Source organism: Pan paniscus, chromosome 18 (genome assembly GCF_029289425.2).
Source record: "Pan paniscus chromosome 18, NHGRI_mPanPan1-v2.0_pri, whole genome shotgun sequence".
NCBI lineage: Eukaryota > Metazoa > Chordata > Mammalia > Primates > Hominidae > Pan > Pan paniscus.
The window spans coordinates 9,527,265-9,552,195 of NC_073267.2; positions in this window are offsets into that span (position 1 = coordinate 9,527,265).

Here is a 24,931-nt window from a genome sequence, read left to right on the forward strand (position 1 = left end):
GAATCTGGGAGGTGGAGGTTGCAATGAGCCGAGATCACGCCATTGCACTCCAGCTTGGGTGACAAGAGGAAAACTCCGTCTCAAAAAAAAAAAAAAAAAAAAGAATTCCAGACCAGCCTAGGCAACATAGTGAGACCTCGTCTCTACTAAAATTAAAATCTATCTGTCTGTCTGTCTGTCTGTCTGTCTATCTATATATCTCAGCGTGGTAGCACACACTGATAGCCTCAGCTACTTGGGGTGCTGAGGCGAGAGGATCACTTGAGCCCGGGAGGTCGGGACTGCAGTGAGCCATGATTGTGCCACTGCGCTCCGGCCTGGGGGACAGAGCAAGACTCTGTCTCAAAAACAAACAAAACCCAAACATAGACAGTCATTTCCGTTTTCCTGCTGAGATTCTTTACAAAGAGAGAATTATTTTTATATTTAGTAAGAATAAGAATCCAAGAATCCCTGGGGAGTTTTAAAAATGCAGATTCCTCGGTCCTCCTACCTCTGCGGTATTCACCAGCTCCCCTCCCAGCCTCAGAAGGGTGGTTCTTATGGGCTGGGCACAGTGGCTTCCGCCTGTAATCCCAGCATTGGGAGGCCAAGGGAGGCCAAGACAGGCAGATCGCCTGAGCTCACAAAAAAACTACAAAAATTAACGGGGTGTGGTGGCACATGCTTGTAGTCCTGGCTACCTGGGGAGCTGAGGAACGAGGATCACTGGAGCCCAGGAGGTCGAGGCTGCTGTGAGCCAAGATCACGACGCTGCACTCCAGCCTGGACGACAAAGTGAGACCCACTCTCAAAAAAAATAAAGATGAAAAATAAAGGTGATTCTTGGACTACCCTTTGAGAAACCCTAGGAATGCAATATGGTATTTTATTATTATTATTATTATTTTTGGACGGAGTCTCACTCTGTTGCCCAGGCAGGGGTGCAGTGGTGTGATCTCGGCTCACTGCAACCTTCTCCTCTGGGGTTCAAGCGATTCTCCTGCCTCAGCCTCCCAAGTAGCTGGGACTACAGGCACACACCACCATGCTTGGCTAATTTTTGTATTTTTAGTAGAGACAGGGTTTCACTATGTTGGCCAGGCTGGTCTCAAATTCCTGACCTCAAGTGATCCACCTGCCTCAGCCTCCCAAACTGCTGGGATTACAGGCGTGAGCCACCACGCCCAGCCTGTATGGTATTTTATTAATTAATTAATTAATTTATTTATTTTTTGAGATGGAGTCTCACTCTGTCACCCAGGCTGGAGTGCAGTGGCGCGATCTCAGCTCACTGCAAGCTCCGCCTCCCGGGTTCACGCCATTCTCCTGCCTCAGCCTCCCGAGTAGCTGGGACTACAGGTGCCTGCCACCGCGCCCGGCCAATTTTTTTGTGTGTTTTTAGTAGAGACGGGGTTTCACCTGTTAGCCAGGATAGTCTTGATCTCCTGACCTCGTGATCCGCCTGCCTCGGCCTCCCAAAGTGCTGGGATTACAGGCGTTAGCCACCGCGCCCGGCCCCATAATTTATTTTTTCTAGAGACAGGGTCTCCCTACATTGCCCAGACTGGACTTGAACTCCTGGGTTCCAGCCATGTCCAGCTTTTAGAAAGGTATTTTAATTTTACATGGGGATGGCTAAACTGGGCGTGAATATCTTTTCTCTCTTCACACACCTTTGTAACAGCTGATAGAATCGCCTGGGTCTGGAAAATGTCTGAGCTCTTAATTTCTAATCACTCCTATTGAGATCATAGTAAAAGCAAGAGCAAATATTTATTTAGGACCTACTAGGCAAATTTGCATGACATTTGCATCGCAGTTGCATTTTTACCCTCACAACACTCCCAGGAGACAGTATTTTTATAATAATCATCTCCATTTCTCAGAGGAAACAGCCAATCCCAGCTGGTAAGTGGGAGAGCTGGGATTTGAACTCAAGGCTGAGTGTTTAACCTCCAGGCTTTGCTGCCTTCATCGACTAGACACCATAAGCATATGGCAGGTTCCCATGAGCACAAAGAACAGGAAGTCCAACCAGGCATGGTGGGGCATACCTATAGTTCCAGCTACAGGAGGCTTAGGAGGGAGGATCCCTGAGCCCAGGAGGTGGAGTTTGCAGTGAGCCACGATGGCACCACTGCACTCCAGGCTGAGTGACAGAGCAAGACTCTGTCTGAAAAAAAAAAAAAAAAGGAAAAAGAGAAAAACAGCCAGGCGTGGTGGCTCACGCCTGTAATCCCAGCACTTTGGGAGGCTGAGGTGGGTGGATCACGAAGTCAAAAGATGGAGACCATCCTGGCCAACATGATGAAACCACATTTCTACTAAAAATACAAAAATTAACCAGGCATGGTGGCGCGCACCTGTAGTCCCAGCTACTTGGGAGGCTGAGGCAGGAGAATGGCGTGAACCCGGGAGGCGGAGCTTGCGGTGAGCCAAGATCTTGCCACTGCACTCCAGCCTGGGCAACAAGAGCAAAACTCCATCTCAAAAAAACAAAACAACAACAACAATAAAAAAAAAAATCACCCCCCCCAAAACAATAGGCTTATTTTAAGCAGGGCACCACTTATGCTATAAACATTGCTTCTTATTTTATTGCTATAAACATTGATGATTATTCCCCTATCCCTATGCAAATCAACACAGTGGGAAGATAAAGCAGATAGCAGGTTTGGTACCTGGTGGTCCCTGTCTCCACTGCAGAGGTCAGGGATGCCTCTGAGAGACCGTGCTTATTTTTGTCTCTTGCAGTTTGTGACAACCACATGCACTCTGCGTCCCAGGGTAGCCCCTGGCTCGCAGCGGCCAGCAGAGCCGGATTCTATGTAAGATGCAAAATGAGACCTGATGTGCGGCTGCTCCGGTTACTCATTTCCTCAGAGGGCTGCTGTGATGGGCAGAATCATGGCTCCCCAAATATGTCCACACCCTAATTCCCAGAACCTGTGCATATGTTACCTCACGTCAAGCAGAAATTAAGATTGCTAATCAGCTATTTTTGATTTTTATTTTCTTTTTAAAGACAAGGTCTTGTTCTGTCACCCAGGCTGGAGTGCAGTGGTGCAATCTTGGCTTACTGCAACCTCCGCCTCCTGGGTTCAAGCGATTCTGCTGCGTCAGCCTCCAGAGTAGCTGGGATTACAGGCACCAACCAGCACACCCAGCTAATTTTTGTCTTTTTAGCAAAGATGTGGTTTCACCATGTTGGCCAGGCTGGTCTCAAACTTCTGGCCTCATGTGATCTTCCTGCCTTGGCCTCCCAAAGTGCTGAGATAAGAGGTGTGAGCCACTGCACCTGATCCAAGCTGACTTTATTTTTTATTTATATATATATTTTTTGAGATGGAGTCTGGCTCTGTTGCCCAGGCTGGAATGCAGTGGCGGGATCTTGGCTCACTGCAACCTCTGCCTCCTGGGTTCAAGAGATTCATCTGCCTCAGCCTCCTGAGCAGCTGGGATTACAGGTGAGTACCATCGAGCCCAGCTAATTTTTGTGTTTTTAGTAGAGACAGGGTTTCACCATGTTGACCAGGCTGGTCTCAAACTCCTGACCTTAAGAGATCCGCCTGCCTCAGCCTCCCAGAGTTTTGGATTACAGGCCACAGCCACCACACTCACCCTGGCCAGCGTTTCTTTTTTCTTTTTCTTTTCTTTTTTTTTTTTTTTTTTTTTTTTTGAGATGGAGTTTTGCCCTTGTTGTCCGGGCTGGAGTGCAATGGTGCAATCTCAGCTCACCGCAACCATCGCCTCCCAGGTTCAAGCGATTCTCCTGCCTCAGCCTTCTGAGTAGCTGTGATTACAGGCATGTGCTACCACATCTGGCTAATTTTGTATTTTTAGTAGAGACAGGGTTTCTCCATGCTGATCAGGCTGGTCTCGAACTCCTGACCTCAAGTGATCTGCCTGCCTTGGCCTCCCAAAGTGCTGAGATTACAGGCATGAGCCACCGCGCCTGGCCTTTCTTTCTTTCTGTTTTTGAGACGGGATCTCACCCTGTTGCTGAGGCTGGAGTGCAGTGGCGTGATCTCTGCTCACTGCAATTTCCACCTCCCAGGCTCAAGTGATCCTTCTGCCTCAGCCTCCCAAGTAGTTGGGACCACAGGCATGTGCCACCACGACCAGCTAATTTTTGTATTTTTAGTAGAGACAGGGTTTCAACATGTTGCCCAGGCTGACCTCGAACTCCTGAGCTCAGGTGATCCACCCATCTCGGCCTCCGAAAGTGCCGGGATTATAGACGTGAGCCACTGTGCCCGAACCCTGGCCAGTGTTTCTGATGGCTTCCATTTCTGGGCCCTCCTGGGGCCTTTAGGTTTTGCAAGATGCTATAAGGATACTGATCCTTATAGCAAACCCTCCCTTTTGCTTAAGATAGCTGCATTCCTGGCTCAGCAGATGCCTAACAACAGAGGAAGCATTTGGTTACAGTTATCATTCTCCTGTGTTGACAGGGAGAGACTTGCCAAACACCCCGGAGAGGTGAGATTGGGATTATACCCATTTTACCAAGGAAGAGTTGGTGGTGGTGATGCTGGGTGTCCCTGGAGGTAGTGATGACAAATGATGTTTGACTCTTTGTGGTTGATGGATGAGAATATACCCACTTCCACCCCCCTGAACTGTAGCTATTCTAGGAAGCAGCTCTGGCATCAGTGAGAGTAGCTTCCACAAGGAGAATGCTCCATGGGTATATTAAAAGAAATCCTTTCCATGAACCCTAAAAGCGTCCTGCTAGACAGTTTGACTACAGGTCTTTTCCATTTTTCTGGGTCACAAGGCCCAGGACAGTGAGTCCATGTCATTTTCACGGTGAATGTGGTGATTTCTCCCTGCTCTGTAAAACACCAGGAGTAGGATTATTTTATATCAGATCCATGATTTGTTTGTTTGTTTGAGACAGGGCCTCACTCTGTCGCCCAGGCTGGAGTGCAGTGGCACTGTCTTGGTTCACTGCAACCTCCCTTTCCCAGGTTCAAGCGATTCTCCTGCCTCAGCCTCCTGAGTAGCTGGGATTACAGGCACCCGCCACCCTACCCAGCTAATTTTTGTATTTTTTAGTAGAGACAGGGTTTTGCCATGTTGGCCAGTCAGCCTCCCAAAGTGCTGGGATTACAGGTGCGAGCCACCCAGCCCGGCCAGATCCATGATTTCATAATATGGATTGATCTACTCTGCAAACATAGCATAACCTTGTGTACATCTTTTTTTTTTTTTTTTTTTTGAGACGGAGTCTCGCTCTGTCCCCAGGCTGGAGTGCAGTGGCACGATCTTGGCTCACTGCAAGCTCCGCCTCCTGGGTTCACACCATTCTCCTGCCTCAGCCTCCTAAGTAGCTGGGACTACAGGCACCCGCCACCATGCCTGGCTAATTTTTTGTATTTTTAGTAGAGATGGGGTTTCACCGTGTTAGCCAGGATGGTCTCGATCTCCTGACCTCGTGATCCGCCCGCCTCGGCCTCCCAAAGTGCTGGGATTACAGGCGTGAGCCACCGCACCTGGCAACCTTGTGTAAATCTAAATGTCGCCTGCTAGGTCACAGTACCCTCAGTGATAACACGACGTGCTTGGAAGAGGTGGCTGCGGTCCTTTGGCTTAAGGGACTGTGTAGTTGAATGTGCATTTTCTTTCTTTCTTTCTTTTTTTGAGACAGAATCTTGCTCGGTCAACCAGGCTGGAGTGCAGTGGCGCTATCTTGGCTCACTGCAACGTCGGCCTCCTAGGTTCAAGCAATTCTTATGCCTCAGCCTCCCGAGTAGCTGGGACTACAGGCACTCGCCACCATGCCTGGCTGATTATTTTGTATTTTTAGTAGAGATGGGGTTTCACTATGTTGGCCAGGCTGGTCTCAAACTCCTGTCCTCAAGTGATCCGCCTGCCTCAGCCTCCCAAAGTGCGGGGATTACAGGCGTGAGTCACCGCTCCCGGCCATAGTGTGCATTTTCATCTCCTTTTCTCTACGTTTCTCTGGGAGAACTTCAGGTGGTCCTGTCTCTTCTCATCTCTCCGTATGCCTAAGGCTGGTCAGACTGACTCCTCCCCCTGGCCACTGGATTGGCTCAATAGACAGGCATGTGACTCAGGCTGGACCAATCAGAATTTTCTCTAGGATTGGCCAGGCACAGCGGCTCAAGCCTGTAATCCCAGCACTTCGAGAGGCTGAGGCGAGGGGATCACTCGAGGTCAGGAGTTTGAGACCAGCCATGGTGAACATGGTGAAACCTGGTCTCTACTAAAAATACAAAAATTAGCTAGGTGTGGTGGTGCACGCCTGTAGTCCCAGCTACTCTGGAGGCTGAGGCACAGGAATCGCTTGAACCTGGGAGATGGAGGTTGCAGTGAGTCGAGGTCAAGCCATTGCACTCCAGCCTGGGCGACAGAGCGAGACTCCATCTCAAAACAAAACAAAACAAAACAACAAAAAACAACAAAAATTGCTAGGATCCCTTCTAGGATTTAGGAAGGGACAATTTAGGATCCCAAAGCTCAAGCTTCATGACTCTCCAGTGAAGGCACCTCTGTTTGCACCCCAGAATCAGTCACTTCATTTGTTTTCAGTTATTACTTTCTTCTGAACATTATGTCAGATTAAGCTAAAGCATTGTGTCCTGACTGCATTAGCCTCTGTCTACAAGGCTCCTGATAGCTGGCAAATGGTTAAGAATATTTATACTGTTTCTGTGTTAACTGTATCAAAAAAAATTAATCTCACCGGTACTCTCTGTTCTCTCTTTTAGTAACCAATTTAGCAGCTCCGTGCACTCAATTCAGCTCCCACTAACAACACAGAAAAGCTTAATAATAGGTGTGAGGTACGGTGCTAAGTGCTTTAAAGACATTTTCTTATTTAATCTTGTTGAGAACCCCGAGAGGCAGCGTAAGGGACACTGTGGATTGCGACTCTGCATCCACTCTGCATTTTCTTAAGACCAAACGCCTGCATGTAGCCCATGTGCCTGAGGGGGGCCAGCCCCACTCCCAGCTCCAGGGATGGGCTCTGATTGGTCTGAACATGGTTATCCCATTTCCCTGCCTGTGATTGGTTCAAGTAGACAGACCTAAGCCAATCAGCTTCAGACATCCCACCATGTGAATGGGTTCTCAGTCTATGGGTGGGTATGAGACTTACATTCGACCAATTATATTGAAAGGAAGGAATTTTATTTCACGATGGGGAAGGACTGTGTATTGCTCACTGGATATGAACAACAAGGCATGTGGCCTGAATTACCACCAGAAGCCATCTAGCAAACACGAAAAACAAAAACAAAAACAAAAATACCCCACAACTTTGAGGCTGGGCTGAGGGTTTATGAACCCAGGAGTTTGAGGATGCAGTGAGTTATCATAGTGCCACTATGCTCCAGCCTGGGTGACATAGCCAGACCGTGTTTCTAAACAAAAGCAAAAACAAAAGCGAAAACGAAATGAACCTTAACCTGAAGGTGAACCTTAGATATAGAGATGGAAAGTTTCTGGGTCCTTGGTGACCAGGTTCAGCTTCTTGAACAGCCTTTTCTTTTTTCTTTTTTTTTTTAGATGGAGTCTACCTGTGTCACCTAGCTGGAGTGCAGTGGCACGATCTCGCCTCACTGCAGCCTCCGCCTCCCGGGTTCAAGCGATTCTCCTGCCTCAGCCTCCCGAGTAGCTGGGACTATAGGCGCCTGCCACCACGCCTAGCTAATTTTTGTATTTTTAGTAGAGACGGGGTTTCACTGTGTTGGCCAGGCTGGTCTCAAACTCCTAACTTCGTGATCCGCCCGCCTCAGCCTCCGAAAGTGCTGGGATTACAAGCGTGAGCCACCACGCCCGGCCTTTTTTTTTTTTTTTTTTTTTTAAGACGGAGTTTGGCTCTTGTCCCCTAGGTTGGAGTGCAGTAGCGCGATCTCAGCTCACTGCAACCACCGCCTCCCGGGTTCAAGCGATTCTCCTACCACAGCCTCCCGAGTAGGTGGGACTGCAGGCGTGAGCCACCTCACCGGGCACTGGATACTGGATCAGCCATTTCTGAAGGCCAGAAATGGCCTTCTGGGATTTTTGCTATGTGGGATAATATATTCTCTTATGGTTCTAACCAATTTCTGTTCCTTACAGCCAAAAACATCTGGTGGATATATGTAGATATTACTCTCATTTCACATTTGAGAAAACTGAACTCAAAGAAGTTATGTAATATAAATGAGTCACTCAGCTAGTAAATGGCACAGCTGGGTCTGTCTGACTTCCAGGCTAATGCCCTTAATCACACCAGTATGAGGATTAGCTTGAAGCATCCATGTCCCATCACCCCCATTTCTGCAAGACAACTCATAACAACAACAAGAATAATGGGAGGTAATAATTGTTGAATATCTATCATGTATCAGGCACTGTTGTTTTTCTTTTTTTTTTTTTTTGGTTTTTTGTTTGTTTTTGAGACTGAGTTTTGCTCTTGTCACCCAGGCTGGAGTGCAATGGTGTGATCTTGGCTCACTGAAACTTCCACCTCCCAGGTTCAAGCGATTCTCCTGCCTCAGCCTCCTGGGTAGCTGGGATTACAGGCGCCTGCCACCACGCCCATCTAATTTTTTGTATTTTTAGTAGAGACAGGATTTCGCCATGTTGGGCAGGCTGGTCACTCCTGCCCTCAGGTGATCCACCTGCCTCGGCCATGCTGGTATTACAGGTGTGAACCACCTTGCCCAGCCATTCAGGCAATGTTTTAAGTGATTAACCTGCATTCATTCTTTTTTTAAATTATTATTATTATTATTTTTTTTTTTTTGAGACAGAGTCTTGCTCTGTCCCCAGGCTGGAGTGCAGTGGCGCTATCTCGGCTCACTGCAGACTCCGCCTCCCGGGTTCACGCCATTCTCCTGCCTCAGCCTGCCGAGTAGCTGGGACTACAGGCGCCCGCCACCACATCCAGCTAATTTTTGTACTTTTAGTAGAGACAGGGTTTCACCGTGTTAGCCAGGATGGTCTCGATCTCCTTACCTCGTGATCTGCCTGCCTCGGCCTGCCAAAGTGCTGGGATTACAGGCGTGAGCTACCACGCCCGGCCTAACCTGCATTCATTCTTTAAAATAGTTACTTTTTTTTTTTCTTTTTTTGAAACAGAGTCTTGCAGCCTTGACCTCTTGGGCTCAAGTAATCCCCCAGTCTCAGCCTCCTGAATAGCTGGGACTACAGGTGTGTGCCACCATGGCTATTTTTTTTTTTTTTTTTTTTTTTGAGATGGAATCTTGCTGTCACCCAGGCTGGAATGCAGTGGCATGATCTTGGCTCACTGCAACCTCCACCTCCCAGGTTCAAGCGATTCTCCTGCCTCAGCCTCCTGAGTAGCTGGGATTACAGGCACCTGCCACCATGCTAGGTTAATTTTTGTATATTTAGTAGAGACGCGGTTTTGCCATGTTGGCCATGCTGGTTTCAAACTCCTGATCTCAGGTTATCTGCCTGCCTCAGCCTCGCAACGTGCTGGGATTACAGATGTGAGCCCCTGCGCCTGGCCTTATTTATTTATTTATTTATTTATTTTGAGATGGAGTCTCACTCTGTAGTGTAGGCTGAAGAGCAGTGGCTCAATCTTGGCTCATTGGAACCTCTGCCTCCCGGGTTCAAGCAATTCTCCTGCCTCAGCCTCCCCAGTAGCTGGGATTACAGGCATGGGCCACCACGCCCAGCTAATTTTTGTATTTTTAGTAGAGACAGGGTTTCACCATGTTGGCCAGGATGGTCTCAAACTCCTGATCTCAAGTGATGTGCCTGCCTCGGCCTCTCAAAGTGCTGAGATTACAGGTGTGAGCCACCATGCCTGGCTTTTTTTTTTTTTTGAGACAGGGGTCTGGGACTGTTTTCCCAAGCTATAGTGCAGTGGCACAATCATGGCTCACTGTAGCCTTGAACTGCTGAGCTCGAGCAATGCTTCCAACTCAGCCCCCCTACTAGCTGGTAGCTGGGACTAAAAGTGTGCACCACCACGCCTGACTAATTTTTGTATTGTTTTGTAGAGATGGGCTGGGGGTGGTGGTGGGGAGTTGGCTATGGCTGGTCTCAAACTTTCGGACTCAAGTGATCCACCTGCTTTAGCCTCCCAAAGTGCTGGGATTACAGGCTTGAGCCTCTGTGTCCAGACAATTCTTTAAAAATTTTTTTCAGAGATGAGGTCTCACTATGTTGCCCAAACTGGTCTTGAATTCTTGGGTTCGAACTATCTCACCACTTTGGCCTGTCAAAGTGTTGGGATTACAGGTGTGAGACACTGTTCCTGGCCTTTTTATTTGTTGATTTATTTTGAGACACAGTTTCACTCTGTCACCCAGGCTGGAGTGCAGTGGAGTGATCTCGGCTCACTGCAACCTCCACCACCCAGGTTCAAGCGATTCTTGTGCCTCAGCCTCCTGAGTAGCTGAGATTACAGGCGTGCGCCACCATGCCCAGCTAATTTTTGTATTTTTAGTAGAGACGGGGTTTTACCATGTGGCCAGGCTGGTCTCAAACTCCTGATCTCAGGTGATTCGCCCATCTCAGCCTCCCAAAGTGCTGGGATTACCGGCCTGAACCACTGTGCCCAGCCTCTTGCATATCATTAATTTAGGAGCGGGAAACCTTTCCAAGTGTACAAAAAGGATGCTAACCACATGCTCACTGCTTGTCTAAGTGCTTAACATGTACTCCTTGCAACAACCCCCAAGGTAAGTTATATTATTATCATTCCTCCTTATAGATAGACAGGTGTGCCTCCTGAGGCACAGAGAGATTAAGGAATTTGTCTAAGGTCACACAGCAGTATGAAACAGAGCAGAGATTTCAACCTAGAAAGTCTGACTAATCACACACAATGGTGAACTCCAGCATTAAACTTACTAGGGGAAGAAAGGAAGGAGCTTTTTTGTTTTGGAGATGGAGTCTCCCTGTGTCACCCAGGCTGGACTGCATTGGCAAGATCTCAGTTCACTGCAACCTCTGCCTCTTGGTTCAAGTGATTCTCCTGCCTCAGCCTCTCGAGTGGCTGGGACTACAGGTGTGAGCCACCAAGCCCAGCTAATTTTTTTGTTTTTGTTTTTGTTTTTTTGCATTTTGAGTAGAGATGGGGTTTTGACATGTTGGCCAGTCTGGTGTCAAACTCCTGACCTCAGGTGATCCACCCGCCTTGGCCTCTCAAAGCACTGGGATTACAGGGATGAGCCACCGAGCCTGGCCAGAAGGAGCTTCCAAAATGTTAGTTAAAGCACCCCAATCCCTTGCTGGGCCTAGTTAATACTTTTTAAGTTGAGATGATAATATTTTGCACATACTGGGTTAAATAAAATATGTCACTAAAATTATTTCCACCTGTTTCTTCTTGCTTTTTTTTTTTGAAACAGAGCCTCGCTCTGTCACCCAGGCTGGAGTGCAGTGGTAGGATCATGGCTCACTGCAGCCTCGACCTCCCAGGCTCAAATGATCATTCCACCTCAGCTTCCTAAGTACCTGGGACCACAGACAAGTGTCACCATACCTGGCTAATTTTATTTAACAAAAATTTTTGGTAGAGATGAGGTCTTTCTACATTGTGTCGAACTCCTGGGCTCAAGTGATCCACCCGATTCAGCCTCCCAAGTGCTGGGATTATAGGTGTGAGCCACTGCACCCGCCCCTTTACCAATCTTTTTTTTTTTTTTTTGAGACAGAGTCTCGCTCTATTGCCCAGGCTGGAGTGCAGTGGCACGATCTCGGCTCACTGCAACCTCTGCCTCCTGGGTTGAAGTGATTCTCCTGCCTTAGCCTCCTGAGTAGCTGGGATTACAGGCACGCACCACCAGGCCCAGCTAATTTTTTTGTATTTTTAGTAGAGATGGGGTTTCACCATGCTGGCCAGGCTGGCCTCGACCTCCTGATCTTGTGATCTGCCCGCCTCGGCCTCCCAAAGTGCTAGGATTACAGGCGCGAGCCACTGTGCCCAGCCTGCCTTTACCAATCTTAGACACCTCTTGGAATATTCCCTGGAATTATGACAACCCACTGAGACTCTAAGCACCACTGCCAAATCCGTCTCCCAAAGCACCACTTAGCTCCTTTCCAAAAACCTGCCAGCACTGGCTTCTGTGTGAGTGAGTCCAAATTTTCTAGACTGTCATGCAAGACCTTCTGATTAGCATCAGCTCTCTTAGCACATACAGGATGTGGCTGTGGCATCCCAGGGACCTGGATTCAAGTCATGCCTCCCCTTCTTGGTAGGTGTGTGATCCTAGGCAAGTCACTTCACTGTTCTGGCTTCCATTACCTCATCTGTGGAATGGGGATGATAATATGCACCTTGTAGGGACAATGATGTCTTCAGCACAGAGCTGAGTGTGCAATGAGCACTTACCACTGTGAATCCATATTATTATTACATGGTGTTTTCTTTTCTTTTTTTTTTTGAGAAAGAGTCTCACTGTGTCACCCAGTCTGGAGTGCAATGGCTTGAATATAGCTCGCAGCAGCCTTGACCTGCCAGGCTTAAGTGATTCTCCTGCCTCAGCCTCCCAAGGAGCTGGGACCACATGGGTGTGCCACCACTCCTGGCTAATCTTTTTTTTAATTTTTTTGAGACGGAGTCTCGCTCTGCCTCCCAGGCTGGAGTGCAGTGGCGCGATCTCAGGTCACTGCAAGCTCCGCCTCCTGGGTTCACGCCATTCCCATGCCTCAGCCTCCCGAGTAGCTGGGACTACAGGCGCCCACCACCACGCCCCGCTAATTTTTTTGTATTTTTAATAAAGACAGGGTTTCACCGTGGTCTCTGTCTCCTGACCTCGTGATCCGCCCGCCTCGGCCTCCCAAAGTGCTGGGATTACAGGCGTGAGCCACCGCACCCGGCCGACTCCCGGCTAATCTTTAAATTTTTTGTAGAGACAGGGTCTTGCCATGTTACCCAGGCTGGTGTTGAACTCCTGGACTCAAGTGATCCTCCCACCGCAGCCTCCCAAACTGCTGGGATGACAGGTATGAGCCACCACACCCAGCTTACTTTGTGCTAATTTTTAGTTGTTGTTGTTGAGACGGAGTCTCACTCTATCACCCAGGGTGGAACGCAGTGGCTCGATCTCAGCTCACCACAACCTCTGCCTGCCAGGTTTAAGCGATTCTCTCACCTCAGCCTCCTGAGTAGCTGGGATTAGTGGCACCGGCCACCACGCCCGGCTAATTTTTGTATTTGTAGTAGAGACGAGGTTTCACCATGTTGGCCAGGCTGGTCTCGAAGTCCTGATCTCAGGTGATCCTCCCAAAGTGCTAGGATTACAGGTGTGAGCCAGGTCGCCCAGCCTTTTTTTTTTTTTTAAGAGATAGGGTCTTGCTCTGTGTCCCAGGCTGGAGTGCAGTGTTGCAACCATAGCAATCATAGCTCACTGCAGCCTGTAACTCCTGGGCTCAAGCAAAGTTCTTGTCTCAGCCTCCAGAGTAGCTGGAACTACAGGTGTGAGCTACCGCACCCAGCCTTATAATTACTTTGGTTCTATTTACCCTCCCAGCTGGCTAGGCTGGTCTGGTGACCATAGTGTAAGGAGGAGTGCCTCATTCTTGCCAATAATAGCGACAAGGATGAGGATAGTCAAACAACTCACACCTACTGAGGTCTATTCTGTGCCAGGTACTGTTGGGGCCACACTATAACTTCCATGGACTCTTCCTTCATGAAAAAATATTGTCATTCATGACTGTATTGGTACAAAGAGAAATATAAGGGAGACTGGATTATATTCATTTTTCAGTTCTTATTTATTTATTTTTGAGATAGAGTCTTAGTCTATTACCCAGGCTGGAGTGCAGTGGCATCATCTCAGCTCACTGCAACCTCTGCCTCCTCGGCTCAAGCAATCCTCTTACCTTAGCCTCCCAAGCAGCTGAGACCACAGGCACAAGCCACTACACCTGGCTAATTTTTTTTTTTTTTTTTTTTTTTTAGAGCTAGGGTTTCACCATGTTGCCCAGGCAGGTTTCGAGCTCCTGAGCTAAAGTGATCCACCCAGCTTGGCCTCTCAAAGTGCTCGGAATACAGGCGTGAGCCACTGCACCCAGCCTTTTTTTTTTTTTTTACTTCTAATATTAAAAGAAATTTAAACAATTCCCTGGGCCCCTAAAAATACTGAGGGACCTAGGCACTGTGTCTAATGTAGATCTTGGTCCTGGGCATAGTGCTAAGCACATTGTCATTTGTCATGACAGCTCCAGGGAGCAGGGACAGGGTGGAATACCCTTTATTTCTAGGATTTATTCCTGAAGACTTGGCATTATTTTATTGTGTTATGTTATTTGTTTATGAGACAGGGCCTCACTCTGTTGTCCAGGCTGGAGTACAGTGGTGTAATCACAGCTCATTGTAGCCTCGATCTCTCAGGCTTGTGATCCTCCCCCTCCCACTTCCAGAGTCACTGGAATTACAGGAGTGAGCACGCCCAGCTTGGCATTGTTTTATTTTATTTTAATTAATTATTTTTCATTTTTATGTTTATTTTTTTGAGACAGGATCTCACTCATTTCCCACGCCAGAGTGCAGTGGCACGATCTCAGCTCACTGCAACCTCCGCCCCTTGGACTCAAGCGATCCTCCCACCTCAGCCTACCAAGTAGCTGGGACTACAGGCATGTGCCACCACGCCCGGCTAATTTTTGTATTTTTAGTATAGACGGGGTTTTGTTATGTTGGCTAGGCTGGTCTTGAACTCCTGATCTCAGGTCATCCACCTGCCTCGGCCTCCCAAAGTGCTGAGATAACAGGCATGAAACACTGCACCTGGTGTATTTATTTATTTTGAGACAGAATTTCCTACTCTCACCTGGGCGGGAGTGCAGTGGTGCCATCTCTGGTCACTGCAACCTCCACCTCCTGTGGCTCAGCCTCCCAAGTAACTGGAATTACAGGCATATGCCACCACGCCCAACTAATTTTTGTATTTTTAGTAGAGACGGAGTTTTGCCATGTTGGCTAGGCTGGTCTTTAACTCCTGGGCTCAAGCAATCCACCTGCCTCAGCCTCCCAAAGTGCTGGGATTACAGGCATGAGCCACTGCACCCGGCCATGATTTTAAATTCGTATAATTCATTAGCAAGCCTGACTCAAGCTGGCAAATATGTTGATTTCCCAAAGAAACTCACACAGCAGGAGCCATCAAATAAGTAGTCAGTATTATAGGGCTGACAATCCTCAGACCTAGTAACTTTTTTTTTTTTTTGAGTCAGAGTCTCACTCTGTTGCTCAGTCTGGAGTACAGTGGCGTGATCTTGGCTCACTGCAGCCTCCGTCTCCTGGCTTCAAGCGATTCTCCTGCCTCAGCCTCCCAAGTAGCTGGGGTTACAGGCGCAAGCTACCATACCAGCTAATTTTTGTATTTTTAGTAGAGACAGAGTTTCACCATGTTGCCCAGGCTAGTCTCGAACTCCTGGCTTTAAGTGATCTGTCTGCCTTGGCCTCCCAAAGTTCTGGGATTACAGGCATGAGCCACCGCGTTCAGCCAAGGCCTATTTTCATCTGCAACAAACAGATTTTGTGAGCAAAAAGGGGGGAAAGTGGCTGCTGGGGGAACCACACCGAACTCAAAGGCAGGGACCATGTTTTAGGTGTTTCCTTTTGCCTACATGGGGCTTTTAACTCAAGCAATGTTTGTGAATGAAAAAAGCCAAAGAGGCCGGGCACAGTGGCTCAAGCCTGTAATCCCAGCACTTTGGGAGGCCAAGGTGTGTGGATCATCTGAGGTTGGGAGTTTGAGACCTGCCTGGCCAACATGGCGAAACCCCAGCTCTACTGAAATATAAAAATTAGCCGGGCGTGGTTGCTCATGCCTGTAGTCTCAGCTACTTGGGAGGCTGAGGCAGGAGAATGGGTTAAACCCAGGAGGCAGAGGTTGCAGTGAGCCAAGATCGCACCACTGCACTCCAGCCTGGGCGACAGAGTGAGACTCTCTCAAAAAAAAAAGCAAAAGAGAATTTATTTAAGAGTTTGATTCAGCTGCAGTGGCTCACGTTTGTAATCCCAGCACTTTCGGAGGCTGAGGCAGGAGGATCTCTTGAGCCCAGAATTTCGAGACCAACCTAGAAAACATACTGTGACCTTTTCTCTACAAAACAAAAAATCAGCCGGGTGTGGTGGCGTGTGCATATGGTCCCAGCTACTTGGAAGAATGAGGTGGGAGGATCACTTGAGCCTGGGAGATCGAGGCTGCAGTGAGCTGTGATTGTACCAATGCCCTCCAGCCTGGGCAACAGAGTGAAACCCAGTCTCAAAAAAACAAAAACAAGAAGAGTTTAAGGAACATTTTTCCTGAAACATGGTTCATGATAAATTTAATCTCTAAAAATGTTTTAGGAGGAAATGTTGTAAGTTCAATAAAATGCCTTTCTCTGTACCTGTGGCAGGTAGGCAGAATAATGACCCGAAAGGTGTCCACGTCCTAATCCCTGGGACCTGTGAATACGTTATGTTACACCGCAATGAGAAATTAAGTTTGTAGATGGAATTAAGGTTGCTGATCAGTTGATCTGAGATGGGGAGAATACGATGGCTTATCCAGGTGGGCCCAATGTAATCAGAAGGGTACTTACAAGAGGAGGCAGCAGGCTTAAAGAAGAAAAAAGGATCAGGTACAGTGCCTCACGCCTGTAATCCCAACACTTTGGGAGGCTGAGGCGGGTGGATCACGAGGTCAGGGGTTTGAGACCAGCCTGGCCAATATGGTGAAACCCCGTCTCTACTAAAAGTACAAAAAAATTAGCCGGGTGTGGTGGTACATGCCTGTAGTCCCAGCTACTCAGGAGGCTGAGGCAGGAGAATCACTTGAATCGGGAGGTGGAGGTTGCAGTGAGTTGAGATCGCACCACTGCACTCCGGCCCGGGTGACAGAGCAAGACTCTGTCTCAAAAAGAAAAACAAACAAACAAAAAACTGGAAAAGGCAAGAAAAAGGATTTTCCAGCTGGGCGTGGTGGCTCACCCCTGTAATCCCATCACTGTGGGAGGCCAAGGTGGGAGGATTACTTGAGCCCAAGATGTCGAGGCTGCAGTGAGCTTTGATTGTACTACTGCACGCCAACCTGGGCGACAGAGCTAGACCCAGTCTTAAAAAAAAAAAAGGATTATCTTCCAGAGCCTCCAGAAAGGAAATACAGCCTTTCTACCCTGATTTCAGCCCAGTGAGATCCGTTTTGAACTTCTGACCTCCCAAACGGTAAGATGATAAATGTGTGTTATTTTAAGCCAGCAAGTTGGTGGTAATCTGTTACAGCAACCCTAGGTCACTGATACGTCATCTCCGGTGTCTAGTCCCTAGCAATGGGCCCCTGGGAACTACATTTCTGGTGCTGGCTCTTTGGAGTTGTCCCCTCCCACACTGAATCCAAGCTGCCTGCGACTCACCAATGCATGATGCCAGATGTGGTGCTGTGTGGGCTCCAGACCCAAGATTTAAGAGGACTGGGGCAGATCCATTTTTGTACTTTTGGGAATCCCAAAATGCAGTGTATGAAGCTCAGCAACCCTGTTGGGGAGGCCACGTGTGGAGGCAGTGCCCTCAGCAGCGCGGGAGTGAGAGGAGGCAGCCTTCCCAGCATCCTGTGGCGCCTCCAGAGGACTCTAGCCTGTCAGGCTGTGACAGCGTGAGAGACCCCCAGTGAGATCAGCAATGGAATGGTTCATCTGAGCCCAGTGCGCCCACAGAACCAGAGACGTAATGACATGGTCGTTTCAAACCACTACATGTTGGAGCTGAATTTATTTTGCAGCCATCGTAACCAAGCCACTGTCCTATTTTAGTGGCCATGAGTTGAGGGCTACCATGGTGGGTGCTGGGGAACTACTGTCTCATTCAAGTCACTCGTTGTCCTGCATATTACCCCCACTTTTTCTTTTCTTTTTTTTAGAGACAGGATCTGGCTCTGTCGCTCAGGCTAGAGTGCAGTGGTGCGATCATAGCTCACTTCAGCCACGGACCTCTTGGGCTCAAGCAGTTCTCCCCCTCAGCCTCCTAAGTAGCTGGGATGACAGGCACACACCACCATACCTGGCTAATTTTAAAATATTTTGTAGACAAGGGTGGGGGCGGGGGGGGTGGTTCTCACTATGTTGCCCAGGCTGGTCTTGAACTCTTGGCTTCAAGCAATCCTCCTGCCTTGGCCTCCCAAAGCCCTTGGCTTACAGGTGTGAGCCTGTACCGTCAAGACGAAGAAACGGAGGCTCTGAGAGGGGAGATCCTAAGCCTGCTGGTGGATGGAGGAGCTGAGTTTGAACCCAGGTCTGCATCTGGAGCCCCAAGCTCTGTGCATGTCCCACTGCCACCTCCCCACCGGGTTCATGATATCATTTCTCAGAGGCCTTGGTTGGTCCCAGCCGCAGCTTTGGCTCCCTTGCCCACCGCTGTGCTGGCTTAAGCGAACTCATAGCTATGCTCCTTCCCTTTTCCCCCATCGGAAAAGGGAGCAGGATTACTTACAGTAAATGAAAACCAAGACTTGTACAGGAAGCACGGCCCGATCCATTACAGGGTTATTCTAGCCCATAATGTACCTGTGCACTTTCAGACACAGCCAGACTGTCTGAAGAGGGGTCGAGAGGGTTTCAACGGGCCAGTGGGATCAAGGCTCAGAAATGCAGAACTGACGGGGAGCAAAGCCCCCGCCCCCCAGCAGTGTGCTCATTCCCACGGACGGGACTCCTGGGGAGTGCCATCGCACCCACGCACTCCAGAACGTGCGGCTGGCTCAGAGGTGGGGGTGTCCACCGCAGTCCTGGGTTTCTGAGCCTGTTGTTCCTTCCCTAGGGGCGCAGGGAGGGCCTTCCAGCGCCAAATCACCAGCCATAGCTCAGGGCCCTGACCCCGGCTGGGCTCAGATTCAGCCACTGCTTGCGGTCCTCGCACCCTCTAGTGGCCACGGGGGAGAAAGAAGTAGCTCAGCGGAGATTCTGGAGCTGGGTCCGGGTGGACACTGCACCCCACCCGGCAAGCAGGAGAGAGAACCCAGAAGAATGGATGACTCCCTCACACGTCTCTTTCTAAAGCATGCTGGCGCTGAATAAGCACAGGGGTCCGTGATCTTAATCAATTACATGTGTCCGGCCTTATTAGCTCTTAAAGGAATCTTGTTTTCTCTCTCGCTGTTTTTTTTTTCCTTTGAGACAGGGTCTCACTTTGTTGCCCAGGCTGGAGTGCAGTGGTGCGATCATAGCTCACTGCAACCTCTTAACTCCCGAGCTACATTCTCCCACCCCAGCCTCCCGAGTAGCTGGACTACAGGAGCACCACCACACCAGGCTAATTTATTTATTATTTTTTTAAGATATGAGAACGAACTTGGCCAGGCGCGGTGGCTGACGCCTGTAATCCCAGCACTTTGGGAGGCCGCGGCGGGCAGATCACAAGGTCAAGAGATCGAGACCATCCTGGCCAACATGATGAAACCCGTCTCTACTAAAAATACAAAAAATTAGCCGGGCATGGTGGCAGGCGACTGTAATCCCAGCTACTTGGGAGGCCGAGGCAGGAGAATGGCTTGAACCCGGGAGGCAGAGGTTACGGTGAGCTGAGATTGTGCCATTGCACTCCAGCCTGGGCAAAAAGAGCGAAACTCTGTCTCAAAAAAAAAAAAAAAAAAAAAAAGATGTGGGACCTTGCTATGTTGCCCAGGCTGGTCTCCAACTCCTGGGCTCAAGTTATCCTTCCACTTTGGCTTCCTAAAGTGCTAGGATTACAGGTGTGAACCACTGCGACGGGCTGATACTCAGCTTTTTTTTTTTTTTTTTTTTTTTTTTTGAGACAGAGGCTTGCTTTGTCACCCAGGCTGGAGTGCAGTGGCATGATCACAGTTCACTGCAGCCTTGAACTCCTGGACTCAAGCCATCCTTCCACATTAGCCTCCCGAGTAGCTGGGACTACAGGTGCACACTACCATGCCAAGTCGATGGAAGAGCTGGGTTCAAGCTTTATTTTTATTTATTTTTATTTTTTTTACTTTTTGTAGAGACGGGGTCTCACTGAAGTGTTGCCCAAGCTGTATTCATGTATTTTTGATCCATAAAAAGTCAATTTCATATGGTTCAGCCTAAATTTCAACAATTCACATGCTTACTTATTCACATCCCCAAAGGGATCCACAGAGATTTCTTCCTGAAATACGATGACCTAGAGCAAGCAAGTTAAAATAAATAAAAAAGAGTCACCTCAAACCACTTAAAAGGAAGACAGGACAATTGCCAAAAAAAGAGACAGTCATTGAATGTTTTCAGTTTTAGTTTTTGAGATGGAATCTTGTTCTGTCACCTAGGCTGGAGGGCAGTGGCGTGATCTCGGCTCACTGCAACCTCCGCCTCCCAGGTTCAAATGATTCTCCTGCCTCAGCCTCCCGAGTAGCAGGGCTTATAGGCATGCACCACCACACCTGGCTAATTTGTGTCTTTTTAGTGGAGATGGGGTTTCACCATGTCGGCCAGGCTGGTCTCGAACTCCTGACCTCAAATGATCCACCTGCCTTGGCCTCCCGAAGTGCTGGGATTGCAGGTGTGAGGGACCGTGCCCGGCCAGTCAATGCATTTGATAGTCATTGTACTTGAGTTTAGTTGTTTCTAGGAATTCAAGGTGAAAATGGAAACATGAGAGTGTACGCTGTCTGCTGTCAGATAAAAGGAACTAAGTTGAGAAGGGGATACAGATGTTATCCTCAGCCCAAATCTGGGAGAACAATGTCCAAGTTAACACTTAAAGTCTCAGGGAGTCATCATCTCCTGAACTTCAGTTCTGACAAAATGACATTTTTCTTTAGACTGAAGGAGTTAACAGTGAGTGGCTTTTAGTTCCAGCAGAGAACTAAACTAAAAGTTTAGGCTGAAGTGTAGTGGCATCACTACAGCAGAAGGCAATTATTGGATCAAAGGGACAGTTTAGGGCACCTTTCGAAGACACTAATTTGATGCAGAGGTGACAACCAAATCCTGATCCATGATCGTGCCATGCAGTGCTCAGCTCAGAAGGGAAACTAAATGCTGCCTGTTTTGTTTCACTTCAAAAAAACTCATCATTTTTGCATCACACTTTATTTTATTATATTATATTTATTTTTTTGAGACGGAGTCTCACTCTGTTGCCCGGGCTGGAGTGCAGTGGCGTGATCTCGGCTCACTGCAACCTCTACCTCCCAGGTTCAAGCGATTTTCCTGCCTCAGCCTCCCAAATAGCTGGGATTAAAGGTGCCCACCACCACACTTGGCTATTTTTAGTAGAGACGAGGTTTCACCATGTTGGCCAGGCTGGTCTTGAACTCCTGACCTCAGGTGATCTGCCCGCCTCGGCCTCCCAAAGTGCTGGGATTACAGGCATGAGCCACTGCTCCTGGCCACTTTATTACTGTTATTATTTGAGACAAGGCCTCACTATGTTGCCCACTCTTGTATCAAACTCCCGAGCTCAAGCAGTCCACCCGCTTCAGCCTTCCAAAGTGCTGGGATTGCAAGCATGAGCCACCATACCTGGCTGACACTTTCTTATTTATTATTTTTATTTTATTTTATGTTTTTGAGACACATCTTGCTGTGTCACTCACGCTGGAGTGAAGTGGCATGAACATGGCTCACTGCAGCCTCAACGTCCTGGGCTCAAGCGATCCTCCCACCTTAGGCTCCCAAGTAGCTGGGACTACAGATGTATGCCACCATGCCTGGCTAATTTTTAAATTTTTCTGTAGAGGCTGGGTCTCACTATGTTGTCCAGGCTGGTCTTGAACTCCTGAGCTCTGTCGATCCTCCTGTCTTAGCCTCCCAAAATGTTGGGATTACAGGCATGAGCCACGATGCCCGGCCTATTTTTATTTTTCATTTGACACTTGTTGTGGACTAGGGAATGTGTTAACACTTTACTTTTTAAAAAATTATTTATTTATTTATTTTTTTGAGACACAGTCTCGCCTTGTTGCCCAGGCTGGAGTGCAGTGGCTCCATTTCGGCTCACTGCAACCTCCGCCTCCCGGGTTTAAGTGATTCTCCTGCCTCAGCCTCCAGAGTAGCTGGGATTATAGGCACCCACGACCACGCCCAGCTAATTTTTGTATTTTTAGTAGAGACGGGGTTTCACCAGGTCTCGAACTCCTGACCTCAGGTGATCCACCCGCCTTGGCCTCCCAAAGTGCTGGGATTACAGGCATGAGCCACTGCGCCCAACCAAACAATTTAAATTTTCATACAAACATCTATTTTATTCTCACAACATTAAAATAGAAACAAACAAAACCCCAGAAAGCTTCAGGGACAGGTAAGAATTTGTTTCGTGCAGGGTTTCTCTAGATCAGCAAACAACACGCTTTGGGGGCCTTACTTTGAAAGAAATCCAGATTCAGAATTCACAAGCTTGGTTTTCCCAGCCGCTCTGGTCCATAATTACTCACAGCTAAGAGCCTCCTTCTTCAGGTCAGAAGTCCTCAAATAGGGATGACGGGCAAAGGAGGAGTGATTCTTCCCTCTCCCAGTGGACATTTGGCTGTGTCTGGAGACATTTTTGGTGTCATAAATAGGGGGAGGGTGGCAGGATGCTCCTGGCATCTGGCTGGCTGAGGGTAGGGGTGCTGCTAAACAGCCTACAGTGCACAGAAAGTGGGCGCAGTGGCTCATGCCTGGAATCCCAGCACTTTGGGAGGCCGAGGCAGCAGGATCACCTGAGGTCGGGAGTTCGAGACCAGCCAGACCAACATGGAGAAACCCCGTCTTTACTAAAAATACAAAAATTAGCTGGGCGTGGTGGCGCATGCCTGTAATCCCAGCTACCCGGGAGGCTGAGGCAGGAGAATCACTTCAACCCGGGAGGCGGAGGTTGTGGTGAGCCGAGATCATGCCATTGCATTCCAGCCTGGGCAACAAGGGCGAAACTGTCTAAAAAAAAATTAATTTATTTTTGGACAGACAGGGGTCTCGCTGTGTTGCCCAGGCTGGTCTCCAACTCCTGGCCTCAAGCGATCTTCCCACTTCAGCTTCCCAAAGTGCTGGCATCACAGGCATGAGCCACACCGCCCCCTCGGCCTTCGGTTTCAGGTGGGAGTCCTGAGATGGGGACAGGAGCTCCCGGATTTGGATGTTAAAGGGAAAAAGTGACTCCAAGCGAGGAGAGCCCTGGAGACCCTTTGCGTTTCCCAGGCTACAGAATTAATCCGGGCGCACCCAGCAGTGGGGGAGCTGTTCTTCCCATTGGCGTCCCCTCTCCCCTCTCTGCCAGCACAGGGCCGGCTGGGGGCGACGACGGTGCGTGCGGAGGACGCGAGCTCCATCTGCCGCCTGCAGGGGTGGGAGGGAAGCAGGCTGGACCACTTTGGGACTGAGCTCCCGGGAGGAGGAGGCGGCGGCAGCAGCTGCCTGCCTGCCCCCATGCCAAGTCCGGCTCCTGTTTCTCACCTGGTGGGAGTCGTAGTGAGCAAACCAGCGGAGGGAGATACTCTGAGTTCCTTTTCTTGCAAATGGGACAGCAAGACGTGGGAATAAATCACCCAGGCCTCGTGCTGGAGCAGAGCGAACACGGGCTGTTCTGCTTTGGATTCTGCAAGCCTCCTCCCCCAACTTCTAGAATCTTCTGGTACTCGCATTAAGAGGTATGACGAAATCACATCCATCTGGACAGTAGGAATAAGGAATCTGGGGTCACCAGAACATGATCTGGGATATAGGAGGATCTCAAACCTGACTGCATGTTGGTGTTAGGTGGGGAACTTTAAAAAAAAATACTGATGGCTGGGCCCCATGTCCAGAAAGCCTGGTTCAATGGGTCTGGGGGGTGTGGCCCACCCCACTGACTTTTTTTTTTTTTTTTTAAGACATGGTCTCACTCTGTTGCCCAGGCTGAAGTGCAGTGGCAAGATCATGGATCACTGCCGCTTCGAACTCCTGGGCTCAAGCAATCCTCTTGCGTCCGTCTCCTGAGTAGCTGGGACTACAGGTGCATGCCACCATACCTAGCTAGTTTTTTTTTTTTTTTTTTTTTTTTTTAAGAGACTGGGGTCTCACTATATTGCCCAGGCTGGTCTCAAACTCCTGGCCTCAAGCAGTCCTCCCAAGTCAGCCTTCCAAAGCACTGGGATCACAGGCATGAGCCACTATGACCAACCTGGATACTAAAAAAACAAAAAAAACCTTCTCAGGTGTTTATAATGTGCAGCCAGGACTGAGAACCAGTGATTTTATGCAGAGAACAAAACAAAACCCAAAATCCTACTGAGCAGAGAAAAACCGTAAGCCTGTAGGCATCCTATAAGCATGGGTTTGATTCTTGACCTCATCAGTTGAATCCTGACTACACCTGAGCCTCACAGAGTCCAGCCTGTGATCCTGGCCAAGTTTCTGAACCTCTCTCAGCTTTATTTACCTATAACACAGGGAGGGTGGCAGCTGCATCTCAAGATTTGTGTTGCTGTCAGTGCTCCAGGCACACTGGGCTTCTTGTCTCCAGACACTGGCATCTTTCTGGTCTCCTTGCTTCTACCCAGGCTGCCCTCTCCACCCAGCTCACTCCAAACATCTTTAATACCCAGCTCAAGTATCATTTGCTCTGAAAGCCTGTGTGTGCATGCAATGTAATTCCTTCTGCCTGAGATTTTCTTCCTTCAGCTTGTGGCAGTGAATTCTAACTTTCCCCTGATAGCCATTCTCCTCTTCATTCTTCAGTACTAGGTCCCTGTGTGTTACCTGAGCACGCAGAGAAGACCGTGTTTGCCACTTGATTGAACTCTGGCTCATAGAATGTGAGCAAAGTGACACGTCCAACTTCTAGGTCGTGGCCTTAAAAGAAACAAGCATGCTCTCCATTTTTACTTCCTGCTGGCTGGATTGTTAGTGTGATGGTGGGTACTGAAGTAGCCCTTTTTTTTTTTTTTTTTTGGAGACAAAGTCTCTGTCATCCAGAGTAGAGTGCAGTGGCGCAATCTTGCCTCACTGCAATCTCTGCCTCCCTGGTTCAAGCAATTCTCCTGCCTCAGTCTTCTGAGTAGCTGGG